Source organism: Hyla sarda, unplaced genomic scaffold (assembly GCF_029499605.1).
Source record: "Hyla sarda isolate aHylSar1 unplaced genomic scaffold, aHylSar1.hap1 scaffold_2541, whole genome shotgun sequence".
Taxonomy (NCBI): domain Eukaryota; kingdom Metazoa; phylum Chordata; class Amphibia; order Anura; family Hylidae; genus Hyla; species Hyla sarda.
Window position 1 is genome coordinate 23,830 of NW_026609229.1, and position 13,978 is coordinate 37,807.

The window sequence follows — 13,978 nt, forward strand, 5'->3', positions numbered from 1 at the left end:
AAAATCAGTATAAATCCTTAGAAAATTATCCCCCAGTGTCTCCATCTGCTGGCGGTATTGAATAAGCATTGCTGCACTGATGGGGTATGCATTAGACGAAAAAAAAGAAGAAAAAGAAGAATAATACGCCCAGAAAAGAGGCGAAAAGGAGAAAAACGTAAAAAAACGTGAAAAAAAAGTAAGAGGAAGAGAAGGGAAAAAAAGGTGGAAATGGGTTTAAAAGTGATTTCGGCGGAGAAATATATATATATATATATATATATATATATATATATATATATATATATATATATATATATACGCGCACACACACACACATATATATAAACGTATTCTCCGTTGAGATATTGCAGCCGCTGCTGTGTCCAGGCCCAGGAGCCTTAGCACTGTGCTGTGATGTCACTCAATACCACTGACATCACTAGGTGTAAACAACATCTCTCCTTTGCTGTGTATGTGACTATGGAGCTGTTTGGTGATGTCGTCTATTACGGCCTTCATAGAAGCAACAGGAGATTGTTGCATCCATCTAGAACCCTCAGAACTACAGTGCTATGATGTCACTCACTTCCACAGGCCTTGCAGAGTGTAAACAACAACAACCCAGCTTTGTTGTGTATGTAACCATAGGGATTTGTGATGTCACCTAGAACCTTCACAGCAGCGACAGCTTTATGAGGAGCATCAGCACTGCTCTGCCTGAGCAGAACCATCACCGCCATAGGTTGTCAAATAACCCGGATTTAACCCACACAGGTAAGTCCAATGGGGTGCAGGCATGTCCTCTATGCTTACAGCTTCCCGTGGGTGTTGGTTTGATACCGTTTGGGGACAGCCAAGGAGGCATCTGCAGGCAACAAAGGTAGGTGTGTGCTTGTGTGTGTGTTTCCTATGCAGATCCTAAGCCCAGTGTCACATGCAAGTAGGAGGAGTAAGAAGGGTTCCTGGCAAATCCGGGTTATGGATTGCATTTAAAAAGGCCCCGTGGGAGTGCAATGGGCCCCTGTCTTGCTGCTTAGCAATAATGGTATGGGTTTAGGTTCTGCTGTGTGTACTGGTGGTTGACTGCCCCCCAGCCCAGAGTGTGCATGGAAAATTGTCTGGCAGCCTCCCTGACAGCAAGCAGTGATAGTGCCCATGAAGGGGACCTTGTTGGGCCCGCCCCTTTCACGGTTATCGCTTCTCGGCCTTTTGGCTAAGATCAAGTGTAGTATCTGTTCTTATCAGTTTAATATCTGATACGTCCCCTATCTGGGGACCATATATTAAATGGATTTTTGAGAACGGGGGCCGATTTCGAAGCTTGCTTCCGTCGCCCTATGCATTGACCCGATATGGCAGTATCTTCGGGTACAGTGCACCACCCCCTTACAGGGTTAAAAAGAAAGATTCCTACTTTCATTGCTACCTGCTTGCTGGCTAGCCAGCTAGCCAGCCCTGTGGGCCTTGCTGCTGCTGCTGCTGCAGCCAAAAAACAAAAGGTGGTGCTGCTGCTGCTTCTGCTGCTTCTGCTTCTGCTTGTGTCTGGCCCCTGTTGGAGCGTCCAGGCACAGGACTTCTGCTGCTGCTGACTAAATGGCCTCCTTAATTGGATCATTTGAGTAGGCAGCACACCTGTGCAGGTAGGGCATGACATGATAGGCAGCTGCCTTGATAGCGGGTGGGTGCTGAATGTTCCTAATTGACAAAATAAGATTAATGCTTATGAAGAAATATAAAATCTCATCCCTTCCCCAATATCGCGCCACACCCCTACCCCTTAATTCCCTGGTTGAACTTGATGGACATATGTCTTTTTTCGACCGTACTAACTATGTAACTATGTAACATAACATGGGGGGGGGGGGTCTCCTGGCTGTTCACACAGGTGTGTCATTGCTGTACATTGACCATGCATTGCTTCTGTGGTATTGCAAAGGCAAAGACAAATGCTTCCAGCCATCCATTGCACTAATGGATTGGTCATCAGCTGGCTGTCTATGTCCCGCATCAATATAGACCAAAGTACAGAGGGTTAGGCTATGCTATTGTGCACCTACCTGATGCATCAGAAGGTGCGAGGCCCTTGCTAAATTCTGTGCACAGACTTTGAGATCTATGCTTTAGACTGTATCTAAACCTGCTCCAACATGGACTGACATTCTGGCCTACTTTCAGCCGATGCGACTTGTCTGTCGCTGAACAGTCGCTTTTTATGTATTCAGCACCTATGTATAATGTTGTAAAAATGCTCTAGAAGCTAAAGTCGCAGAAATGTCACACATATTTGGCCTGCAACTTTCTGTGCGACAAATTCAGACAGGAAAAATCAGTATAAATCCTTAGAAAATTATCCCCCAGTGTCTCCATCTGCTGGCGGTATTGAATAAGCATTGCTGCACTGATGGGGTATGCATTAGACGAAAAAAAAGAAGAAAAAGAAGAATAATACGCCCAGAAAAGAGGCGAAAAGGAGAAAAACGTAAAAAAACGTGAAAAAAAAGTAAGAGGAAGAGAAGGGAAAAAAAGGTGGAAATGGGTTTAAAAGTGATTTCGGCGGAGAAATATATATATATATATATATATATATATATATATATATACGCGCACACACACACATATATATAAACGTATTCTCCGTTGAGATATTGCAGCCGCTGCTGTGTCCAGGCCCAGGAGCCTTAGCACTGTGCTGTGATGTCACTCAATACCACTGACATCACTAGGTGTAAACAACATCTCTCCTTTGCTGTGTATGTGACTATGGAGCTGTTTGGTGATGTCGTCTATTATGGCCTTCATAGAAGCAACAGGAGATTGTTGCATCCATCTAGAACCCTCAGAACTACAGTGCTATGATGTCACTCACTTCCACAGGCCTTGCAGAGTGTAAACAACAACAACCCAGCTTTGTTGTGTATGTAACCATAGGGATTTGTGATGTCACCTAGAACCTTCACAGCAGCGACAGCTTTATGAGGAGCATCAGCACTGCTCTGCCTGAGCAGAACCATCACCGCCATAGGTTGTCAAATAACCCGGATTTAACCCACACAGGTAAGTCCAATGGGGTGCAGGCATGTCCTCTATGCTTACAGCTTCCCGTGGGTGTTGGTTTGATACCGTTTGGGGACAGCCAAGGAGGCATCTGCAGGCAACAAAGGTAGGTGTGTGCTTGTGTGTGTGTTTCCTATGCAGATCCTAAGCCCAGTGTCACATGCAAGTAGGAGGAGTAAGAAGGGTTCCTGGCAAATCCGGGTTATGGATTGCATTTAAAAAGGCCCCGTGGGAGTGCAATGGGCCCCTGTCTTGCTGCTTAGCAATAATGGTATGGGTTTAGGTTCTGCTGTGTGTACTGGTGGTTGACTGCCCCCCAGCCCAGAGTGTGCATGGAAAATTGTCTGGCAGCCTCCCTGACAGCAAGCAGTGATAGTGCCCATGAAGGGGACCTTGTTGGGCCCGCCCCTTTCACGGTTATCGCTTCTCGGCCTTTTGGCTAAGATCAAGTGTAGTATCTGTTCTTATCAGTTTAATATCTGATACGTCCCCTATCTGGGGACCATATATTAAATGGATTTTTGAGAACGGGGGCCGATTTCGAAGCTTGCTTCCGTCGCCCTATGCATTGACCCGATATGGCAGTATCTTCGGGTACAGTGCACCACCCCCTTACAGGGTTAAAAAGAAAGATTCCTACTTTCATTGCTACCTGCTTGCTGGCTAGCCAGCTAGCCAGCCCTGTGGGCCTTGCTGCTGCTGCTGCTGCAGCCAAAAAACAAAAGGTGGTGCTGCTGCTGCTTCTGCTGCTTCTGCTTCTGCTTGTGTCTGGCCCCTGTTGGAGCGTCCAGGCACAGGACTTCTGCTGCTGCTGACTAAATGGCCTCCTTAATTGGATCATTTGAGTAGGCAGCACACCTGTGCAGGTAGGGCATGACATGATAGGCAGCTGCCTTGATAGCGGGTGGGTGCTGAATGTTCCTAATTGACAAAATAAGATTAATGCTTATGAAGAAATATAAAATCTCATCCCTTCCCCAATATCGCGCCACACCCCTACCCCTTAATTCCCTGGTTGAACTTGATGGACATATGTCTTTTTTCGACCGTACTAACTATGTAACTATGTAACATAACATGGGGGGGGGGGTCTCCTGGCTGTTCACACAGGTGTGTCATTGCTGTACATTGACCATGCATTGCTTCTGTGGTATTGCAAAGGCAAAGACAAATGCTTCCAGCCATCCATTGCACTAATGGATTGGTCATCAGCTGGCTGTCTATGTCCCGCATCAATATAGACCAAAGTACAGAGGGTTAGGCTATGCTATTGTGCACCTACCTGATGCATCAGAAGGTGCGAGGCCCTTGCTAAATTCTGTGCACAGACTTTGAGATCTATGCTTTAGACAGTATCTAAACCTGCTCCAACATGGACTGACATTCTGGCCTACTTTCAGCCGATGCGACTTGTCTGTCGCTGAACAGTCGCTTTTTATGTATTCAGCACCTATGTATAATGTTGTAAAAATGCTCTAGAAGCTAAAGTCGCAGAAATGTCACACATATTTGGCCTGCAACTTTCTGTGCGACAAATTCAGACAGGAAAAATCAGTATAAATCCTTAGAAAATTATCCCCCAGTGTCTCCATCTGCTGGCGGTATTGAATAAGCATTGCTGCACTGATGGGGTATGCATTAGACGAAAAAAAAGAAGAAAAAGAAGAATAATACGCCCAGAAAAGAGGCGAAAAGGAGAAAAACGTAAAAAAACGTGAAAAAAAAGTAAGAGGAAGAGAAGGGAAAAAAAGGTGGAAATGGGTTTAAAAGTGATTTCGGCGGAGAAATATATATATATATATATATATATATATATATATATATATATATATATATATACGCGCACACACACACATATATATAAACGTATTCTCCGTTGAGATATTGCAGCCGCTGCTGTGTCCAGGCCCAGGAGCCTTAGCACTGTGCTGTGATGTCACTCAATACCACTGACATCACTAGGTGTAAACAACATCTCTCCTTTGCTGTGTATGTGACTATGGAGCTGTTTGGTGATGTCGTCTATTATGGCCTTCATAGAAGCAACAGGAGATTGTTGCATCCATCTAGAACCCTCAGAACTACAGTGCTATGATGTCACTCACTTCCACAGGCCTTGCAGAGTGTAAACAACAACAACCCAGCTTTGTTGTGTATATAACCATAGGGATTTGTGATGTCACCTAGAACCTTCACAGCAGCGACAGCTTTATGAGGAGCATCAGCACTGCTCTGCCTGAGCAGAACCATCACCGCCATAGGTTGTCAAATAACCCGGATTTAACCCACACAGGTAAGTCCAATGGGGTGCAGGCATGTCCTCTATGCTTACAGCTTCCCGTGGGTGTTGGTTTGATACCGTTTGGGGACAGCCAAGGAGGCATCTGCAGGCAACAAAGGTAGGTGTGTGCTTGTGTGTGTGTTTCCTATGCAGATCCTAAGCCCAGTGTCACATGCAAGTAGGAGGAGTAAGAAGGGTTCCTGGCAAATCCGGGTTATGGATTGCATTTAAAAAGGCCCCGTGGGAGTGCAATGGGCCCCTGTCTTGCTGCTTAGCAATAATGGTATGGGTTTAGGTTCTGCTGTGTGTACTGGTGGTTGACTGCCCCCCAGCCCAGAGTGTGCATGGAAAATTGTCTGGCAGCCTCCCTGACAGCAAGCAGTGATAGTGCCCATGAAGGGGACCTTGTTGGGCCCGCCCCTTTCACGGTTATCGCTTCTCGGCCTTTTGGCTAAGATCAAGTGTAGTATCTGTTCTTATCAGTTTAATATCTGATACGTCCCCTATCTGGGGACCATATATTAAATGGATTTTTGAGAACGGGGGCCGATTTCGAAGCTTGCTTCCGTCGCCCTATGCATTGACCCGATATGGCAGTATCTTCGGGTACAGTGCACCACCCCCTTACAGGGTTAAAAAGAAAGATTCCTACTTTCATTGCTACCTGCTTGCTGGCTAGCCAGCTAGCCAGCCCTGTGGGCCTTGCTGCTGCTGCTGCTGCAGCCAAAAAACAAAAGGTGGTGCTGCTGCTGCTTCTGCTGCTTCTGCTTCTGCTTGTGTCTGGCCCCTGTTGGAGCGTCCAGGCACAGGACTTCTGCTGCTGCTGACTAAATGGCCTCCTTAATTGGATCATTTGAGTAGGCAGCACACCTGTGCAGGTAGGGCATGACATGATAGGCAGCTGCCTTGATAGCGGGTGGGTGCTGAATGTTCCTAATTGACAAAATAAGATTAATGCTTATGAAGAAATATAAAATCTCATCCCTTCCCCAATATCGCGCCACACCCCTACCCCTTAATTCCCTGGTTGAACTTGATGGACATATGTCTTTTTTCGACCGTACTAACTATGTAACTATGTAACATAACATGGGGGGGGGGGTCTCCTGGCTGTTCACACAGGTGTGTCATTGCTGTACATTGACCATGCATTGCTTCTGTGGTATTGCAAAGGCAAAGACAAATGCTTCCAGCCATCCATTGCACTAATGGATTGGTCATCAGCTGGCTGTCTATGTCCCGCATCAATATAGACCAAAGTACAGAGGGTTAGGCTATGCTATTGTGCACCTACCTGATGCATCAGAAGGTGCGAGGCCCTTGCTAAATTCTGTGCACAGACTTTGAGATCTATGCTTTAGACTGTATCTAAACCTGCTCCAACATGGACTGACATTCTGGCCTACTTTCAGCCGATGCGACTTGTCTGTCGCTGAACAGTCGCTTTTTATGTATTCAGCACCTATGTATAATGTTGTAAAAATGCTCTAGAAGCTAAAGTCGCAGAAATGTCACACATATTTGGCCTGCAACTTTCTGTGCGACAAATTCAGACAGGAAAAATCAGTATAAATCCTTAGAAAATTATCCCCCAGTGTCTCCATCTGCTGGCGGTATTGAATAAGCATTGCTGCACTGATGGGGTATGCATTAGACGAAAAAAAAGAAGAAAAAGAAGAATAATACGCCCAGAAAAGAGGCGAAAAGGAGAAAAACGTAAAAAAACGTGAAAAAAAAGTAAGAGGAAGAGAAGGGAAAAAAAGGTGGAAATGGGTTTAAAAGTGATTTCGGCGGAGAAATATATATATATATATATATATATATATATATATATATATATATATATATATATACGCGCACACACACACATATATATAAACGTATTCTCCGTTGAGATATTGCAGCCGCTGCTGTGTCCAGGCCCAGGAGCCTTAGCACTGTGCTGTGATGTCACTCAATACCACTGACATCACTAGGTGTAAACAACATCTCTCCTTTGCTGTGTATGTGACTATGGAGCTGTTTGGTGATGTCGTCTATTATGGCCTTCATAGAAGCAACAGGAGATTGTTGCATCCATCTAGAACCCTCAGAACTACAGTGCTATGATGTCACTCACTTCCACAGGCCTTGCAGAGTGTAAACAACAACAACCCAGCTTTGTTGTGTATGTAACCATAGGGATTTGTGATGTCACCTAGAACCTTCACAGCAGCGACAGCTTTATGAGGAGCATCAGCACTGCTCTGCCTGAGCAGAACCATCACCGCCATAGGTTGTCAAATAACCCGGATTTAACCCACACAGGTAAGTCCAATGGGGTGCAGGCATGTCCTCTATGCTTACAGCTTCCCGTGGGTGTTGGTTTGATACCGTTTGGGGACAGCCAAGGAGGCATCTGCAGGCAACAAAGGTAGGTGTGTGCTTGTGTGTGTGTTTCCTATGCAGATCTAAGCCCAGTGTCACATGCAAGTAGGAGGAGTAAGAAGGGTTCCTGGCAAATCCGGGTTATGGATTGCATTTAAAAAGGGCCCCCGTGGGAGTGCAATGGGCCCCTGTCTTGCTGCTTAGCAATAATGGTATGGGTTTAGGTTCTGCTGTGTGTACTGGTGGTTGACTGCCCCCCAGCCCAGAGTGTGCATGGAAAATTGTCTGGCAGCCTCCCTGACAGCAAGCAGTGATAGTGCCCATGAAGGGGACCTTGTTGGGCCCGCCCCTTTCACGGTTATCGCTTCTCGGCCTTTTGGCTAAGATCAAGTGTAGTATCTGTTCTTATCAGTTTAATATCTGATACGTCCCCTATCTGGGGACCATATATTAAATGGATTTTTGAGAACGGGGGCCGATTTCGAAGCTTGCTTCCGTCGCCCTATGCATTGACCCGATATGGCAGTATCTTCGGGTACAGTGCATCCACCCCCTTACAGGGTTAAAAAGAAAGATTCCTACTTTCATTGCTACCTGCTTGCTGGCTAGCCAGCTAGCCAGCCCTGTGGGCCTTGCTGCTGCTGCTGCTGCAGCCAAAAAACAAAAGGTGGTGCTGCTGCTGCTTCTGCTGCTTCTGCTTCTGCTTGTGTCTGGCCCCTGTTGGAGCGTCCAGGCACAGGACTTCTGCTGCTGCTGACTAAATGGCCTCCTTAATTGGATCATTTGAGTAGGCAGCACACCTGTGCAGGTAGGGCATGACATGATAGGCAGCTGCCTTGATAGCGGGTGGGTGCTGAATGTTCCTAATTGACAAAATAAGATTAATGCTTATGAAGAAATATAAAATCTCATCCCTTCCCCAATATCGCGCCCACACCCCCTACCCCTTAATTCCCCTGGTTGAACTTGATGGACATATGTCTTTTTTCGACCGTACTAACTATGTAACTATGTAACATAACATGGGGGGGGGGGGTCTCCTGCTGTTCACACAGGTGTGTCATTGCTGTACATTGACCATGCATTGCTTCTGTGGTATTGCAAAGGCAAAGACAAATGCTTCCAGCCATCCCATTGCACTAATGGATTGGTCATCAGCTGGCTGTCTATGTCCCCGCATCAATATAGACCAAAGTACCAGAGGGTTAGGCTATGCTATTGTGCACCTACCTGATGCATCAGAAGGTGCGAGGCCCTTGCTAAATTCTGTGCACAGACTTTGAGATCTATGCTTTAGACTGTATCTAAACCTGCTCCAACATGGACTGACATTCTGGCCTACTTTCAGCCGATGCGACTTGTCTGTCGCTGAACAGTCGCTTTTTATGTATTCAGCACCTATGTATAATGTTGTAAAAATGCTCTAGAAGACTAAAGTCGCAGAAATGTCACACATATTTGGCCTGCAACTTTCTGTGCGACAAATTCAGACAGGAAAAATCAGTTATAAATCCTTAGAAAATTATCCCCCAGTGTCTCCATCTGCTGGCGGTATTGAATAAGCATTGCTGCACTGATGGGGTATGCATTAGACGAAAAAAAAAGAAGAAAAAGAAGAATAATACGCCCAGAAAAGAGGCGAAAAAGGAGAAAAACGTAAAAAAACGTGAAAAAAAAAGTAAGAGGAAGAGAAGGGAAAAAAAAGGTGGAAATGGGTTTAAAAGTGATTTCGGCGGAGAAATATATATATATATATATATAATATATATATATATATATATATATATATATACGCGCACACACACATATATATAAACGTATTCTCCGTTGAGATATTGCAGCCGCTGCTGTGTCCAGGCCCAGGAGCCTTAGCACTGTGCTGTGATGTCACTCAATACCACTGACATCACTAGGTGTAAACAACATCTCTCCTTTGCTGTGTATGTGACTATGGAGCTGTTTGGTGATGTCGTCTATTATGGCCTTCATAGAAGCAACAGGAGATTGTTGCATCCATCTAGAACCCTCAGAACTACAGTGCTATGATGTCACTCACTTCCACAGGCCTTGCAGAGTGTAAACAACAACAACCCCAGCTTTGTTGTGTATGTAACCATAGGGATTTGTGATGTCACCTAGAACCTTCACAGCAGCGACAGCTTTATGAGGAGCATCAGCACTGCTCTGCCTGAGCAGAAACCATCACCGCCATAGGTTGTCAAATAACCCGGATTTAACCCACACAGGTAAGTCCAATGGGGTGCAGGCATGTCCTCTATGCTTACAGCTTCCCGTGGTTTGGGGACAGCCAAGGAGGCATCTGCAGGCAACAAAGGTAGGTGTGTGCTTGTGTGTGTGTTTCCTATGCAGATCCTAAGCCCAGTGTCACATGCAAGTAGGAGGAGTAAGAAGGGTTCCTGGCAAATCCGGGTTATGGATTGCATTTAAAAAGGCCCCGTGGGAGTGCAATGGGCCCCTGTCTTGCTGCTTAGCAATAATGGTATGGGTTTAGGTTCTGCTGTGTGTACTGGTGGTTGACTGCCCCCCAGCCCAGAGTGTGCATGGAAAATTGTCTGGCAGCCTCCCTGACAGCAAGCAGTGATAGTGCCCATGAAGGGGACCTTGTTGGGCCCGCCCCTTTCACGGTTATCGCTTCTCGGCCTTTTGGCTAAGATCAAGTGTAGTATCTGTTCTTATCAGTTTAATATCTGATACGTCCCCTATCTGGGGACCATATATTAAATGGATTTTTGAGAACGGGGGCCGATTTCGAAGCTTGCTTCCGTCGCCCTATGCATTGACCCGATATGGCAGTATCTTCGGGTACAGTGCACCACCCCCTTACAGGGTTAAAAAGAAAGATTCCTACTTTCATTGCTACCTGCTTGCTGGCTAGCCAGCTAGCCAGCCCTGTGGGCCTTGCTGCTGCTGCTGCTGCAGCCAAAAAACAAAAGGTGGTGCTGCTGCTGCTTCTGCTGCTTCTGCTTCTGCTTGTGTCTGGCCCCTGTTGGAGCGTCCAGGCACAGGACTTCTGCTGCTGCTGACTAAATGGCCTCCTTAATTGGATCATTTGAGTAGGCAGCACACCTGTGCAGGTAGGGCATGACATGATAGGCAGCTGCCTTGATAGCGGGTGGGTGCTGAATGTTCCTAATTGACAAAATAAGATTAATGCTTATGAAGAAATATAAAATCTCATCCCTTCCCCAATATCGCGCCACACCCCTACCCCTTAATTCCCTGGTTGAACTTGATGGACATATGTCTTTTTTCGACCGTACTAACTATGTAACTATGTAACATAACATGGGGGGGGGGGTCTCCTGGCTGTTCACACAGGTGTGTCATTGCTGTACATTGACCATGCATTGCTTCTGTGGTATTGCAAAGGCAAAGACAAATGCTTCCAGCCATCCATTGCACTAATGGATTGGTCATCAGCTGGCTGTCTATGTCCCGCATCAATATAGACCAAAGTACAGAGGGTTAGGCTATGCTATTGTGCACCTACCTGATGCATCAGAAGGTGCGAGGCCCTTGCTAAATTCTGTGCACAGACTTTGAGATCTATGCTTTAGACTGTATCTAAACCTGCTCCAACATGGACTGACATTCTGGCCTACTTTCAGCCGATGCGACTTGTCTGTCGCTGAACAGTCGCTTTTTATGTATTCAGCACCTATGTATAATGTTGTAAAAATGCTCTAGAAGCTAAAGTCGCAGAAATGTCACACATATTTGGCCTGCAACTTTCTGTGCGACAAATTCAGACAGGAAAAATCAGTATAAATCCTTAGAAAATTATCCCCCAGTGTCTCCATCTGCTGGCGGTATTGAATAAGCATTGCTGCACTGATGGGGTATGCATTAGACGAAAAAAAAGAAGAAAAAGAAGAATAATACGCCCAGAAAAGAGGCGAAAAGGAGAAAAAACGTAAAAAAACGTGAAAAAAAAGTAAGAGGAAGAGAAGGGAAAAAAAGGTGGAAATGGGTTTAAAAGTGATTTCGGCGGAGAAATATATATATATATATATATATATATATATATATATATATATACGCGCACACACACACATATATATAAACGTATTCTCCGTTGAGATATTGCAGCCGCTGCTGTGTCCAGGCCCAGGAGCCTTAGCACTGTGCTGTGATGTCACTCAATACCACTGACATCACTAGGTGTAAACAACATCTCTCCTTTGCTGTGTATGTGACTATGGAGCTGTTTGGTGATGTCGTCTATTATGGCCTTCATAGAAGCAACAGGAGATTGTTGCATCCATCTAGAACCCTCAGAACTACAGTGCTATGATGTCACTCACTTCCACAGGCCTTGCAGAGTGTAAACAACAACAACCCAGCTTTGTTGTGTATGTAACCATAGGGATTTGTGATGTCACCTAGAACCTTCACAGCAGCGACAGCTTTATGAGGAGCATCAGCACTGCTCTGCCTGAGCAGAACCATCACCGCCATAGGTTGTCAAATAACCCGGATTTAACCCACACAGGTAAGTCCAATGGGGTGCAGGCATGTCCTCTATGCTTACAGCTTCCCGTGGGTGTTGGTTTGATACCGTTTGGGGACAGCCAAGGAGGCATCTGCAGGCAACAAAGGTAGGTGTGTGCTTGTGTGTGTGTTTCCTATGCAGATCCTAAGCCCAGTGTCACATGCAAGTAGGAGGAGTAAGAAGGGTTCCTGGCAAATCCGGGTTATGGATTGCATTTAAAAAGGCCCCGTGGGAGTGCAATGGGCCCCTGTCTTGCTGCTTAGCAATAATGGTATGGGTTTAGGTTCTGCTGTGTGTACTGGTGGTTGACTGCCCCCCAGCCCAGAGTGTGCATGGAAAATTGTCTGGCAGCCTCCCTGACAGCAAGCAGTGATAGTGCCCATGAAGGGGACCTTGTTGGGCCCGCCCCTTTCACGGTTATCGCTTCTCGGCCTTTTGGCTAAGATCAAGTGTAGTATCTGTTCTTATCAGTTTAATATCTGATACGTCCCCTATCTGGGGACCATATATTAAATGGATTTTTGAGAACGGGGGCCGATTTCGAAGCTTGCTTCCGTCGCCCTATGCATTGACCCGATATGGCAGTATCTTCGGGTACAGTGCACCACCCCCTTACAGGGTTAAAAAGAAAGATTCCTACTTTCATTGCTACCTGCTTGCTGGCTAGCCAGCTAGCCAGCCCTGTGGGCCTTGCTGCTGCTGCTGCTGCAGCCAAAAAAACAAAAGGTGGTGCTGCTGCTGCTTCTGCTGCTTCTGCTTCTGCTTGTGTCTGGCCCCTGTTGGAGCGTCCAGGCACAGGACTTCTGCTGCTGCTGACTAAATGGCCTCCTTAATTGGATCATTTGAGTAGGCAGCACACCTGTGCAGGTAGGGCATGACATGATAGGCAGCTGCCTTGATAGCGGGTGGGTGCTGAATGTTCCTAATTGACAAAATAAGATTAATGCTTATGAAGAAATATAAAATCTCATCCCTTCCCCAATATCGCGCCACACCCCTACCCCTTAATTCCCTGGTTGAACTTGATGGACATATGTCTTTTTTCGACCGTACTAACTATGTAACTATGTAACATAACATGGGGGGGGGGGTCTCCTGGCTGTTCACACAGGTGTGTCATTGCTGTACATTGACCATGCATTGCTTCTGTGGTATTGCAAAGGCAAAGACAAATGCTTCCAGCCATCCATTGCACTAATGGATTGGTCATCAGCTGGCTGTCTATGTCCCGCATCAATATAGACCAAAGTACAGAGGGTTAGGCTATGCTATTGTGCACCTACCTGATGCATCAGAAGGTGCGAGGCCCTTGCTAAATTCTGTGCACAGACTTTGAGATCTATGCTTTAGACTGTATCTAAACCTGCTCCAACATGGACTGACATTCTGGCCTACTTTCAGCCGATGCGACTTGTCTGTCGCTGAACAGTCGCTTTTTATGTATTCAGCACCTATGTATAATGTTGTAAAAATGCTCTAGAAGCTAAAGTCGCAGAAATGTCACACATATTTGGCCTGCAACTTTCTGTGCGACAAATTCAGACAGGAAAAATCAGTATAAATCCTTAGAAAATTATCCCCCAGTGTCTCCATCTGCTGGCGGTATTGAATAAGCATTGCTGCACTGATGGGGTATGCATTAGACGAAAAAAAAGAAGAAAAAGAAGAATAATACGCCCAGAAAAGAGGCGAAAAGGAGAAAAACGTAAAAAAACGTGAAAAAAAAGTAAGAGGAAGAGAAGGGAAAAAAAGGTGGAAATGGGTTTAAAAGTGATTTCGGC

The 13,978-nt window shown here is 45.8% G+C and overlaps 6 non-coding genes across 6 annotated transcripts; all 6 read left to right on the forward strand.

The window, feature by feature from the left end:
* Positions 1-1,175: 1,175 nt before the first annotated feature.
* Positions 1,176-1,366, forward strand: LOC130323762 (U2 spliceosomal RNA). Its single transcript, XR_008868967.1, has one exon. It is a non-coding gene; the product is annotated as a U2 spliceosomal RNA (small nuclear RNA).
* Positions 1,367-3,455: 2,089 nt separating this feature from the next.
* LOC130323763 (U2 spliceosomal RNA) lies at positions 3,456-3,646 on the forward strand. The gene has a single exon (XR_008868968.1). It is a non-coding gene; the product is annotated as a U2 spliceosomal RNA (small nuclear RNA).
* A 2,102-nt stretch (positions 3,647-5,748) lies between these two features.
* On the forward strand, positions 5,749-5,939 carry LOC130323764 (U2 spliceosomal RNA). Its single transcript, XR_008868969.1, has one exon. It is a non-coding gene; the product is annotated as a U2 spliceosomal RNA (small nuclear RNA).
* A 2,105-nt stretch (positions 5,940-8,044) lies between these two features.
* LOC130323767 (U2 spliceosomal RNA) lies at positions 8,045-8,235 on the forward strand. Its single transcript, XR_008868972.1, has one exon. It is a non-coding gene; the product is annotated as a U2 spliceosomal RNA (small nuclear RNA).
* A 2,097-nt stretch (positions 8,236-10,332) lies between these two features.
* On the forward strand, positions 10,333-10,523 carry LOC130323765 (U2 spliceosomal RNA). The gene has a single exon (XR_008868970.1). It is a non-coding gene; the product is annotated as a U2 spliceosomal RNA (small nuclear RNA).
* Positions 10,524-12,616: 2,093 nt separating this feature from the next.
* On the forward strand, positions 12,617-12,807 carry LOC130323766 (U2 spliceosomal RNA). Its single transcript, XR_008868971.1, has one exon. It is a non-coding gene; the product is annotated as a U2 spliceosomal RNA (small nuclear RNA).
* The last annotated feature ends 1,171 nt before the right edge of the window (positions 12,808-13,978 follow it).